The sequence below is a fragment of the Microtus pennsylvanicus genome, chromosome X (genome assembly GCF_037038515.1).
Source record: "Microtus pennsylvanicus isolate mMicPen1 chromosome X, mMicPen1.hap1, whole genome shotgun sequence".
In the NCBI taxonomy this organism is placed as follows: Eukaryota; Metazoa; Chordata; class Mammalia; order Rodentia; family Cricetidae; genus Microtus; species Microtus pennsylvanicus.
The window spans coordinates 137,252,698-137,265,856 of NC_134601.1; the positions used below are offsets into that span (position 1 = coordinate 137,252,698).

At 47.0% G+C, this 13,159-nt stretch overlaps 1 pseudogene; it reads right to left on the reverse strand.

Moving 5' to 3' along the window:
- Positions 1-11,688: 11,688 nt before the first annotated feature.
- On the reverse strand, positions 11,689-12,081 carry LOC142840898 (ubiquitin-like protein 5 pseudogene; annotated as a pseudogene).
- Between the last annotated feature and the right edge of the window lie 1,078 nt (positions 12,082-13,159).

The window sequence follows — 13,159 nt, forward strand, 5'->3', positions numbered from 1 at the left end:
AGAGGAACAGGTAGAGATTTATGGAGGTAAGCATAATTCGCTTCTAAGTGACTTTTTTTTCTGCCACAGAAATAAAGCAAGAAAATAACGTTGTTGGGGGCGTTTGCAATACTAATGGAAGGAGGAAATTAAGTGATAATTACAGAGCTCAGGATGAATGAAAAGGCCCACCCAGCCTGAGTGGGTGGGTGACATGAGGCTGGAGGACCCTCCTGGATCCTGGAGCCGATGGAGGGAGACTCAGCAGCTCAACAGGCAGGGCACCAGATCTCATTGGCAGGTGGCTTCCTGAGGAGCATGGATCCTCAGAGGACAATGACCATGGCTGCCTGGTTTCTAAGGGAAGCTACAATTCAGATTCTGGGGTGTATTCTTCAAGTGTCTGTTGAGGGGACAGCAGAATCACACCCCAATTTGGGGGGAGTTTGTTTGTTTTTGCAGAGATAATGCAAACTTGCATTGACCTACAAACCTGCATTGACTTGGCCACATCTCTGTGTCGCTTCCCCACTTCTCTGAGATTCCTGGGATCACCTCCCAAGTATCTACTGAGCTGAAGCCTCGTTGAAGGGCCTGTCCTGAACACAGGCATCTCTGCACCAACTGGCCAGTGGCCTTGTTGGGAAGTACCACCAAGAGTGTGTGTGTAGGCTGGGCTCCGTGAGCACACCCAGTGTGCTCCAAGCGGCACGGTGCCTGCTCTCAGCAGAGTCCCAAACTTGGCTTCGGGCTCTGCTGCCTCCAGCTGAAAATTGTTGGTGATGTTTTCTTTAACTCTAAGTGTCATGGCTAGCCTTGAGTGTCAACTCGACAGGACCTGGAGTCACCTGGGTAGGGAGCCTCACTTGAACCGCCTAGACCAGGCTGGCCTTTAGGAATGTCTGTGCAGCTGGTCTCAAGTCAACTGATACGGAAAGGCCCAGTCCACTGTGGGCTGCACCATCCCCTAGGCAGGAGATGCCGAAATAAGGCCGAATGGGAACGCTGCACTGAGCACAAGCAAGCAGATGAGCACGTATGAACTGCGTTCTGCTCCTGACCGTAGGTGTTATGTGACTAGCTGTTTGAAGTTATTTCCTTGACCTCCCTACAGTGATGGACCGGATTCGAGCTAAAGTAAACCTCTTATCTCCTAAGTTACTTTCTGTCAGGGTATTTTATCCCAGCCACGGAAACGAATCTCGGACATGAGGTTGCCTAAGTTACCTCTGATGGAACCATGGAGCACATGTGAGCGCTATAGATGTGCCAGGTGGTGATAAGCGCAGGGCAGAGTGCAGCCTTAGTGATTACACTGGCAAGACGGACTGCTTGGATTTGTTTCCCACGAAGACTTGCTCACCAGCCTTGGCAAGCAGGGCCAAGTTGGAGGAAATTGGGTCACTGTGGAGTGTGCCCTAGAAGGGAACAAAGGGATCCCAGGACAGTCCTCTCTGTCACTTCCCATTAGGTGAGCAGCTCCTGCAGTAAGTGTTCCCATCACGGTGTGCTGAGCTGCCACAGGCCCAGAACAACTGGCCAAGGCTGTTGGAAGCTGGGAGAACCGGCCATGGGCTGGGACCCGGGAAACAGTGAGCCCAAACAACTCTCTCCTCTTTTGGAGTCAGCTCCACTTCTTAGGCGTTAGCTCGGCAAAGGCTTTGAATTTGCAGTCCTCCCTGCCTCAGCCTCCCAGATAGCTGCAATTACAAGCCTGTACCACCAGATCCGACTATCTCAGGCATTTTGTCTCAGTGATAGAAAGTTGATAGCTCAGAACACAGGCATCACCTTGCCAGTCTAGGGTTTGAGGGAGTCCCAGGCTTAGAATGTTGGAAGAGATGGCAGGGGCCATTACTCCAGGAGTAGCAGGAGAGGGAGCAGACTTGGCTGGGGTAAGAGCTGGCTCCCACTGTGAGAAACTAGCTTGACGATCAATGTTAGATCCCATTTATGAAGCATCCACCCAAATACTAACCTTCCAGTAGAAGAGCTAGTGCCAGGACAGGGCCAGTCAGTATGTCCCCAGGAACACGGCCCACAAGTTACTAAGAAATCAACACTCCTGGGCAGCTGCTGCAGTCAAGCACGGCAGACAGGGGCGAGAGGGTTTCCAGATAGTTCAAGACCTGTGCAGAGTCCGGTTAGTAAGCGCTCGCCCTGAAAGCGCGAGGCCCCGGTTTCAATCTCCAGAACCCACATTTCAAAAGACAAGCATGGGGCCTGGTGGTGTGCACTTGCAATCCCAGCTCTGGGAAGGCAAAGGCAGCAGACACGGCCCCTCCCCCAGGGGGTGGGGCTCACCTGTCAGACAATTTAGCCTGATCAGTGAGTTCCATCAGTGAGACTGTCTCCAAACACAAAGTAGATTGGCAGCTGAGGAACAACAACCAAGGTTGCCCTGTGGTTTCCAGTACACATACATATGCCCATAGCACACAAATACACACACACACACACACACCTCCCAGAGTTTGGAATCTTGGGTTTTAAAAACCACTGCACTGTTGCCTGACAAATACACACAGGCTTAGAAGCAGGAATTAAATTTAATGGTCACCAACTTCGAAAGGAAAGAACATGATTTTCTTACTAAGTGCCAGAGGAGCCAATTATTAACAAAGAAGATAATTTCAAAACTAACTTCCCTTCTAATTGCACACACAGTAATAGAGAGCACAAGCAGGCATTTAGGTTGCACATAAATCACACAGCCACTCTTCATCTCTTCTAGGACCGCCAAGTTACAAGAAATGTCAGAGAAAATAATGAAACGCCATTGTACAAATTTACATTTAAAATTAAGTTTAGATTTACCCAAAACTGATTGTAAAAAGAGTTAATCTTTCTCTTTTTTTTAAAGAGAAAAATTACAACATGAGCATCATTAGCTCTGGATGTGTTGGAATCTACATTTTGAAATAATTGATCAGAAATTTACCCTGGTGTCACAACCTATAAAAACGCCGCTCACAGCTCTAGCTGCAGCTGCATCAGCAGAAAGCCTTCTCAAAATTAAAAATGACCACTTTTCTGCAATCTCACGTTTGCCCAAAGTGACTGATGTCGTTTTTAGTTTATATAGATGGAAAATGAAGTTGCTCAAAGGATAAAGTTTGATGACCTAATAAATGAATTTGCAGGAAAGTGAGCCAGATAAATGTTACGATCAATCATGATACCACATTAATGAAGTATTATTTATCACATTACATAAAATCATGATACCAAAATACCATTGTTGTGCAATTTGTAAGTCCATGCAGTAATTCATGTGGCACTGTCACCTCTATGTGTTCTGTACAGAATAGTTTTGTTCTGTTTACGAAAGGACTTTCTAGTTTAGTTCCTTTACTAACACTTTCTCTTGCTTCATGCCCAATGCCCCCCCCCCACACACACTGTCATTTTGTACTGGGTCCCACTAGTTATGCAAGCAACTCTGCCTACAAAGTTTGCTAACCAAAATTTCCAGGACAGATAGGTTAGGGCTGTGTCCTGGCTAGTTTTTATGTCAACTTGCCACAAGCTAGAGGTCATGTGAAAAGAGGAAAGCTCAATTAAGAAAATGCCTTCATGAAATCAGGTTGTAGGCAAGCCTGGAGGGCATTTCATGATTGATGGGGGAGGGCCCAGGCCACTGTGGGAAGGGCCACCCATGGGCTGGGGGTCCTGGGTTCTACAAGAAAGCAGGCTGAGCAAACTATGGGGAGCAAGCCAGTAAGCAGCTCCCCTCCATGGCTTCTGCATCAGTTCCTGCCTCCAGGTTCCTGTCCTGTTTGAGTTCCTGTCCTGACTTCACACAGTGATGGGCTGTACCTGGAAGTGTGATCAAAATAAACCCTTTGCTCCCCAAGTTGCTTTAGATCGTGGTGTTTCATCACAGCACTAGAAACCCTAGGACAGCCTGTGACCTATAAGCCTAACACTGACACTGTCTCTTCTTAACCCAGCAACCCGTGATTAACCTTTGCTCCCGTGATTGCCAAGAGCAATGATGAGAAATAAATAACCTAAGACGTTTCTCACAATGTTCCAACTAAGTTTATAATTGTGTGTTGGACTGTATTCAAAATATTCAAAAACTACCCATGGGTGTGTCATGTTGATGGCAGCACACACCTTAGACCAGATGTAGGGACTCAGCTTTACCTGACCGACAAGTCTTAACTGCCATGCTTGTTCCTGACTAACCCTATTGGTGGCACCTCATAATCTCCTGCCATATTCTATAAAATAGAACCATTTAAGTGGTATATGGACCTTGATAATCCAGCCCCAGGGACCAACAATGCAGAAAATGTGTCTGCGTTTAACAGCATGTGCCACCCCCCAAAGCCCTCTTTCTTCTTTAAGTTGCTTTCTTCAGATAGTTTATTGCAGAAATGACACAACTAATATACATGGCCACAATCCATGTGCTAGACAGCAAAGATGGCACACAGTGCAAAACAGCTCTAATTGAGGAACTCCTTGACTAAGTGGGTCATTCTCACTCACCAGGATCCACTCAGAGATTCTAGGAACAATATTAGTCAATCAAATAGAGATGGGGGCACAAATCCCACATTCTTCACATCATTGAAGGTAGCCCTGATCTCTGCCATCCCCTCAGGTTGTTCTACTTTAAAGGTCGACCCCATATCAGCTTGAAGTCTTCTAGAATCACCCACTTGGTATTTCCCAGTATGCTTATCTGATGTGGAATTCCTCTCTGTATGCTGTGAATACCATTGGTAATAAAGAAACCGTCTTAGGCCTGTGCAGGGCAGAATAGAGGTAGACAGTGAAAACTAAACTGAATTCTGGGAGAAAGAAGACAGAATGAGGAGAAGCCATGTAGCCCCGCCAGAGACAGATGCCATGAACAGACAAGCCAGACTCTTGCCGGTAAGCCATAGCCACGTGGCGACACACAGATTAATAGAGATGGGTTAGTTCTAGATGTAAGAGCTAGCTAGCAATACATTTAAGTGAATGGCCAAGCAGTGATCTAAATAATATACTTTCTGTGTGGTTATTTCAGGAGTCTGGGTGGCTGGGAAAGGAACAAGCAGCCTCCTACAACACTTATCTTTACTCCACAGGCCAAGGAACCAGTATGAATGGGGCTTCTAACAGAGAAGTAAATCCATTTCAATTAGACATCCAGGGACCATCTGTTGTGGAATATTAGTTGAAGATGCATTACATTTGCTTATGCTGTGGAACGTTTTTAAATGATGCAAAGATGTGTTGCATTCTTTTATGTTGAATTTGTTTAGCTCTGTGAAGTTGTGTTACTTTGAGTGTCTAAAACAACTGATTGGTCTAATAAAGAGCTGAACAGCCAATGGTGAGGCAGGAGAAAGGATAGGTGGAGCTGGCAGGCAGAGAGAGTAAACAGGAGGAGAAGCCTGGGAAAAGAAGATTGGGAAGCAAGAAAAGGAGGAGAGGAGGACATGAGGGACAAGACACCCAGCTACACAGCAATGGAGAGAGAAAGGAAGGAAGGAAGGAAGGAAGGAAGGAAGGGAGGGAGGGAGGGAAAGAAAGAAAGAAAAGCATATAGAATAGAGAAAGATAAAAGCACAGAGGCAAAAGGTAGACAGGATAAATTAAGTTAAGAAAAGCTGGCTAGAAATAAGTCAAGCTAAGGCTGGGCATCCACAAGTAAGAATAAGTTTCTGTGTGATTTATTTGGGAGCTGGGTAGTGGGGCCCCAAAGATCCAAAGAGTAAAAAAACAAGCAACAACAACCATCAACAAGAACTTTGGGAAGGTTCATGGACCCAACAGAACCAGGAATCTCTTGATTACCAGGCTTTTACGGGCTTCCCACCCTGAAAGGAGAGCCCCAGATCAGTACTGTGGTCTTGATATCAAGATTGACACCAGCAAGCCTTGGCATGTCTGGGAAGTCTCCTTCCTAACACCGTTACCTACACCAATAGCCATGGGGTTCTTTGGAACAGAATGAGTTTCAGCCTGTGATAGGTGGCAGTTGATGGGTGAACACAGTTGCTCTTCCTTGCTGTGGGTTCCACACACATGGATGCAACCAATGGCCTATTGAAAACATTTTTCAAAGATTTATTTTTATTTTTTATATGCATGTGTATGTGTCTATGTATGGGTATATACATGTGCATATGGGTGCCTATGAAGGACAGAAGCATTGGATTCCCTGGAGTTAGTGTTGCAGGCAGCTGTGACTTGCCTGATATAGGTGCTGGGAATTGAACTCAGGTCTCTGCAAGAGCATATGCCCTTAACCACTGAGGCAGTTCTCCAGGCCTGAAAATATCTTTCAGGAAATGTTAGCACTAGTGACTGGAGAAATAGGTCAGTGGACAGAGTGCCTGCTGCCCTAGTATAAGAAGCAGAGTTCAGATCCCCAGTACGTACACTAACAACTAAAGTCAACCCCAGCAGTGGGGAGGCTGAGGCAGGGAATCTTTGTGGGTTCGAGGCCAGCCTGGTGTACATAGAGAGTTCAGGAAAGCCAGGATTACACAGAAAGATCCTGTCTCAGCACAGACAGACAGACACACAAAAAGCCAGGTATAACAACATGTCTGTATCCCCAGTTCTAAGGAACAAGTCAGAAACAGGAAGATTCTGGGAACTTGTTGGCCAAGTTGGTGAGCCCCAGTTTCAGTGACTGAGACCCTGTCTCAAAAACTAAGGTGGCAAGAAATAAGGGAAGACACTTGACATCTGCCTCTCCCCTCAACATGAATGCACACATGCATGTCCAACCACTGTCTTAGCATCAACTGTCGACTTGCTACAACCCCCAGTTTCCTAAGAAGGGGTCTCAAATGAGGGACTGCCCAGATCAGACTAGCATTAAACATGTCTGGGGGGTGTTTTGATGGTCAGTTGCTATAGAAGGGTCCATCCCAGCGTGGGCAGCACCAGTCCATGGACAGGTGATCCTGAGATGCATAAGAAGGCTAGCTAAGCATGGATCTGTAAGTGAATCAGCAACCAGCAGCCATGGCTTCTCCCTCCAAATTCCTGCTTGAGTTCCTGCCCTGACTCCCCTCCATGATGGACGGTGACCTAGAAATGTAAGCCGAATAAATGTTTTCTTCCCCTCAGCTGCTTTCAGGCAAAGAGTTTTATTACATAGCAACAGAGACAAAACTATAATGCCCACACACATGTGCAGACACATGAAAACACACATATGTGTAACACACACAGTGTTAGCATGTACAAACTTTTTTCTTGTCTGTCGCCCCCATGGGACAGCATCATGACTGTTTACATGACATTTGCAGTGTGTTTGGTACCATAGATCAGTTAGAGCTGGTCCAAAGTGCACCAGAGGGTGTGCGGCCATCCTTTGCAGATACCACATCCTTTTATGTAGGAGACTTCAGCCCTTGTAGAGTCTGAAATCCATAGGTGTTGTAAGGCTAGGCCTCAGGGGCTACCAATGCACACCTGTTCAGGAGGGTCCTTGTTCATCTGGGAGAACAGCTGTGCTTCCCACTGTCTCCCAGAGAAAGCCTCGATGGGACTGGGTTCCATTCACCCACACAACAAGCCTGCAGCTTAAGATGCCTTCTACTGGCATCCTTGCTAGCCCTGTCTCACTTCCCCAGGCCATCCCTGTGCTTCTAGGGGTTTCCCTTCCCATGTGAGCATCGGTACCCGACCCTCATTCTGGCAGTCCACCTCTGGGTATTCCTACACTAAGGCAAGAATGCGGAAATGAGAAGTCCTCTAGGGCTGTCCTGACGTTCAGGCACCTCCAGTCTCTGAACACTCCTGATGTATACCCCTGCAGGGTTGTTCCACTAGCTTCCCTGTGAACTTGACTTGTCACTTTCAAACCTCAATCTTTTTTGCTGGAATTTAAAGCCACTTCCTCACCTTGTGACTCCCGCCCCACCCTGCACCCTTGTGAGACACACAGGCTCGATGAGAACACTGGCTTTGAGTTGAGCCCCTCGCGGACTTAACACAGGTGTTCATCTTAACTTCTCCAAGCTCAGCAGTCCCGGCCTTTTAAAGCTTGCCTATCAGGCCCATTTTCCAGGCTTTCAATCATCTTCAAGGTCGTAAAGTGCCACCCCCAGCTGCCCGCCGAGACCACCAGATGTGGACTGCACCCAGAGAAGTTCATAGGAGGGAGGTGTCTGGCCCCCATAAATCACACTTGCTCTCGGCTCTGCCCAGGAGCCTGAGACCAAGAACAGGTCCCAGCTTGCTGTTGAAGACCATAAAACTTCTGGTCTTTGAAGGCTCCTTTGTTGGGCATGTTCCTTGTAACAGGAGTGCAAGCCCACCAAGGGCCCATAAAACTTCCCCAGGCTTTGTGCAGGGAAGCCAGACTACTTCCAGCCTGGCCCACTCTAGCCCACAGCCAAACTCTTACTCGGGTTTTACCTGAAATAGGCTGGCCTCAAATTGCTTTGTGACCTGTTAGCTTTACAAATGGCTTTTGAGGCCAAATTGCCCCCTTGTAATCCTGAATGTATGATCCATGGGAGCTGAGAGGTTAGGGGCTGTGGGGAGGTGGGTGGATGAGGGAACGCCATTTTCATAGAGATTTCAAAACAATTCACTACAGAATAAAAACCCTGGTCAGTCATGGCCGCCGCCAAGGGGAAGCTGGGCAACTACCACCTTATCGCTCTGACCTATCCTAATCTCATTTCAGATGGGAAAGGGTCTCTAGAAACTCACCTTTAACAGTGTCACCCAAGATCATGAACCCTAAGGAGTCCTGGGTAGCCTGACCTATCCTCTGGCATGGACTACTCTCTAGCAAGGCCATAGGCCTTGGGGAAAATTCAAAATCAACCAGCAGGAAGGTAGGTTCCCCTCTTATGGTTGAGTTGTTACCCAGTCCCTGGTCCATCCAGGAAAACAACACTGTGGACTGTGAAAGAATAAAGAACGCGACCTCACTGGGTGGGTCACAATGCAGTCTACCACTTGGAAATGCCAAGTGCAAAGAAAGTACCCGGGCGGGGATGATAGTCCTGTCAGCAAAGTGCATATGGCAAAGGCGTGGGCACCTGAGGGCAATTCCCAGAAGCCATGTGAAAAAGCTGGGTATGGTGGCACACGCTTGCAGTCCCACCACTGGGGAGGCTGAGCCAACAGGATCCCTGGGCCCACTGGCTGGCCAGCCTAGGCTACTTTCTGAGCCCTGGGACAGCAAAAGACCATCTCAAAACAAACAGAAAAACAAGGTGGATGGAGCCCAAGGAGCACCACCTGAGATTGGTGGTCGCTCTCTGATCTACACACACACACACACACGCACACACGCACACACACACACACACACACACACGCGCGCGCGCGCGCGCACACACACACACACACACCATGTACTTATGCACTCACCCCATAGAGTGAGTGAGTACTGCATGCCACTAACTGGATGAAGTTCAAAACAAGGGGAAATGGAAACCCTAGCAGTATGAGTCCCAATAATGACATGTCTAGGAGGTGACAGATAGGAGGGTATTGACTGGAAAGGGACATTATAGGAGTGCAAAAAAAGAGTCTGGATGTTGATTGAGTGGTGGTGACATGGATATTCACATAAAAAACAAGTACTTCCTAATTTGATAAATTGAAATAAATGAATTTTAGTTCATTCAAGACTTCATTCAGACAACACACAAAAACTATATATATATATCTATATAGCTATAGATATGGCTTATTTCTGCAGTTCATACCTAGAGACATTTCTCTGGCTGTGGAGAGTGCTGGGAAGCACAAGTAATAAGGCTTTTTCAGACGACAGCGACCACAGACCCGAGGAGTACAGGAGCCTAGGACAGGACAGTTTCTCCTTGACAGAGGTCAAAAGCACCCCAGGGTTTTGTTGTTGTTTGTTTGTTTGTTTTGTTTTTGTTTTTTGAGGTGGGGTTTCTCAGTTTAACAGCCTTAACTGTCCTGGAACTCGCTCTGTAGACCAGACTGGCCTTGAACTCACAGAGATCTGCCTGCCTCTGCCTCCCAAGTGCTGGGATTAAAGACGCACGCCACCACCACCTGGCTAAGCATCCCAGTTTGTATCAGGTAAAAAAAAAATGCTATGTGTGTTACTCTGAGGAGGTAAAAATAAAATAGTAGTAGATACACTTGAAAGTATCTGCCTGTATCCAGTCTGTTCCAGAGATGAAAGGGCACTCAGGTGGCAAGGCTTAGAAGGACTGTGCTTTCCATTGTCTGTGCCCCAAGTTCCCCCAGCTCCCATTCTGAAAGTGTGCCCACAACCCTCTGATGGAAAACCTGAAACAAAACGGGTCCCTAGTCCTGAGTAGGTTGAATATAAATCATTTATTGTGGTCAAAGGTGGAGGTTTATTTTTAAAGATTTATTTTCTTTTTAATTCTATATACCTGTGTGTGTTTGTGTGTGGGTATGTATACATACCTAGAAGCCAGAAGAAGGCATTACTGCGAACCAGCTGGTATGAGTACTGGAACTGAACTCAAGTCCTCTGAAAGAACAGCAACCATTGACCCGTCGCTCCAGCTCTGAGGTCGGTTTGTTTGTTTACTTATTTATTTATTTGTGTGTGCTTGTTTATTTTCTTTTGTGTGTGTGTGTGTGCGAGAGGAGGGGGGTTCCAGACAGGGTTTCTCTGTGTAGCCCTGGCTGTCCTGGAACTAACTCTTGTAGACCAGACTGACCTCGAACTCAGAGATCCACCTGCCTCTGCCTCCCGAGTGCTGGGATTAAAGGCGTGCACCACCACCACGTGACCCGGGTTTATTTTTTAATATGACAATAATAAACTTGTCATTTGCAAACCACCTTATAACTTTCTATAACTTCCCAAACATTAACTAATTTTATTTACACATTAATCCTGCAAGCAGTAAACAAGTTATTATTTTCATTAGCTGTGGAAGCTGGCGCTTAGAGAGATTAAGTGACATGCTTGTGATATGTCACTTCAGGTTCAATGTTAGCAACAAGGCTCTAGCTTTTTATGGTTCATTTGCTATTACTAGCACACGAATACCTGAACATGGGCAATTTCATAAAGAAAAGAGGGTTCTTTAGCTCACAGTTCCCAAGGTTGAAAAGCATGGTGCCGGTGTCGGCTCAGCTGTGGTCAGGAGCTCACTGCGGACAGCATTCCAATGGGGGTGTCTGTAGAGGAGCGAGAGCTAACACCAAAAGAGAGGGGAAGGGCAGTTTTCCTTAAGAACTGGCTCACGAGAACTGATCCAAGAATCTCAAAAGAAAGACCTTCACCCCTTCTGGTGACATGCCCCCATGACATGAATGCTCCGATCTAGGCTCCACCTCTTAATATTACCACCGTGAGGACCTAGCTGCTAGATTGGGTTAATGCAGGCAAGGAGACCCACTCTAAATGGGTTAATGGTGGGAGGATGTGGGGCCTCTGGGAGGTGATATGGCCGTGAAGGCAGAGGCCTCATCAACAGAATTAGTACCTTAAAGAGACTCTGAAGATGAGGATTGTAACTCAGTAATAGAGCACTTGTCTAGTACGCATGGGCCCCGGGTTCAGTTACCAGGACCACAGAAGAGCTTCTCCCAGGAGACCATGTTATCCCTTTTACATTCAAAGACGAGAGAACCACAGCTTCTGGGAGTTAGGAAGCCCACCCCCACCCCCACCCCCCACCACACACCAAATATTCCAGAATCTTGGTCTTTAATGTCCTAGGCTTTGGCACTGACAAGAATAAACCTCTGTTTCTTTTTTTTTTTAAAGCAGCACTGAAGTTTTTATTCATGTGAATTGTTAAAAATGGGCATCTATTACCAGTGTCAAATGAGGGTGGGAGAGGAAGGCAGGGGAGGCAAGGAGAAGGAATTCCCGTCTACTGGTAATAAAGCTCCAGGTTCATCCCATCATGGATTTCATAATCTCCCAGAGACACGTGGTCCTTAAAAATAGTGTACCACCTTTTAAGAACGATCTTATTCCACCGGGTGCCAGTTTGGGCTGCTATCAGTTTCTTCAAGTCCCCAATCGTCTCATGGGTGTTGCACTTGACGCGGACTTTCTTTCCTAGACGGTTGTTGCAAACCACCTCAATCATTGTAGCTGGACCTCTAAACCCCTCGAACTTATCAACGACACAACTCCTACCTCGATTGCCAAGCCCTAAACCTCTGTTTCTTATAAGCTACCTTGTTCATGGCATTTTTCTTACAGCAGTCTGAATGGACTTAGACATTACATTAAATTCCTATCTGTTTAAAATACCCGGAGTGGGGGCTGGAGAGATGGTTCAGTGGTTAGGAGCACGGGCTGCTCTTCCAGAGGACCTGGGTTCCACAGCATCCACGTGACATTCACAACTATCTGTAAATCCAGTTCCAGGGGATCAGACGCCCTCTTCTGACCTCCACGGGCACTGCATGCGTGTGGTATGCAGAAAAGACAAGCAGGCGAAGCTCCCATTCATATAAAATAAAATACCTAGAGTGGTTTCTTTTTTCTACAACTGGCCCCTGAGTATTGATCAGAAATGATGGCTAAACCCGAGGACCCTGTTTGGAATTCAATGGACCTGATGTGGTTTCGGTGGCACCTGGCAGAGATCAGTATTGATTTTTTTCTAGGGCTAGCCTGTCCCCTTCCTGAGGGTCATATACCCCAGTTGGACCCTCTTCCTGGGCACTTGTTATCCGGGTTGGTAGCAGCCTTCGTGACAGATTGAGGAGGCAAGCAGGAAGAGCAAAAGGAAATAGCTGGGGGGGTCACACCGCACAGTGCCCCACAGAGTCTTTTAGAAGCTAGGGACCAGGTTCAGAACTATCTATCTCTGGACTTCTTGCCAGCTAGACAGAAACTTCTCAGGGTTCAAGGCATTGTTCACTGGGATTTGAGCTATATGAAGTCATAAGTCCTTCCTAACACATATGCCCAGCATACCCCAATGGCTCTTGGCTGGCTATTGACTTGGCAGGAAATGTGAATTTTTCCTTCAGCTCACCCATTGAAACACAAGCATTCTCCCTCCTCCCCTCTGCCGCACAGCCAAGGCCTCTCATCGGCTCTGACCTCCATTGTGTGCTCTGCTCAGCCAGCCCCACATGTCTGGCGTCTTCTGCATTAGGCCTTCTCAGTGTGCTTTTGACAGTTCTTGTCATTGCTGTTGCTCTAATTTTAGATTTGTTGACAGTGTTAGGGACCCAACTCGGCCTTACACAAACTAGGCAAGCTTTCTAG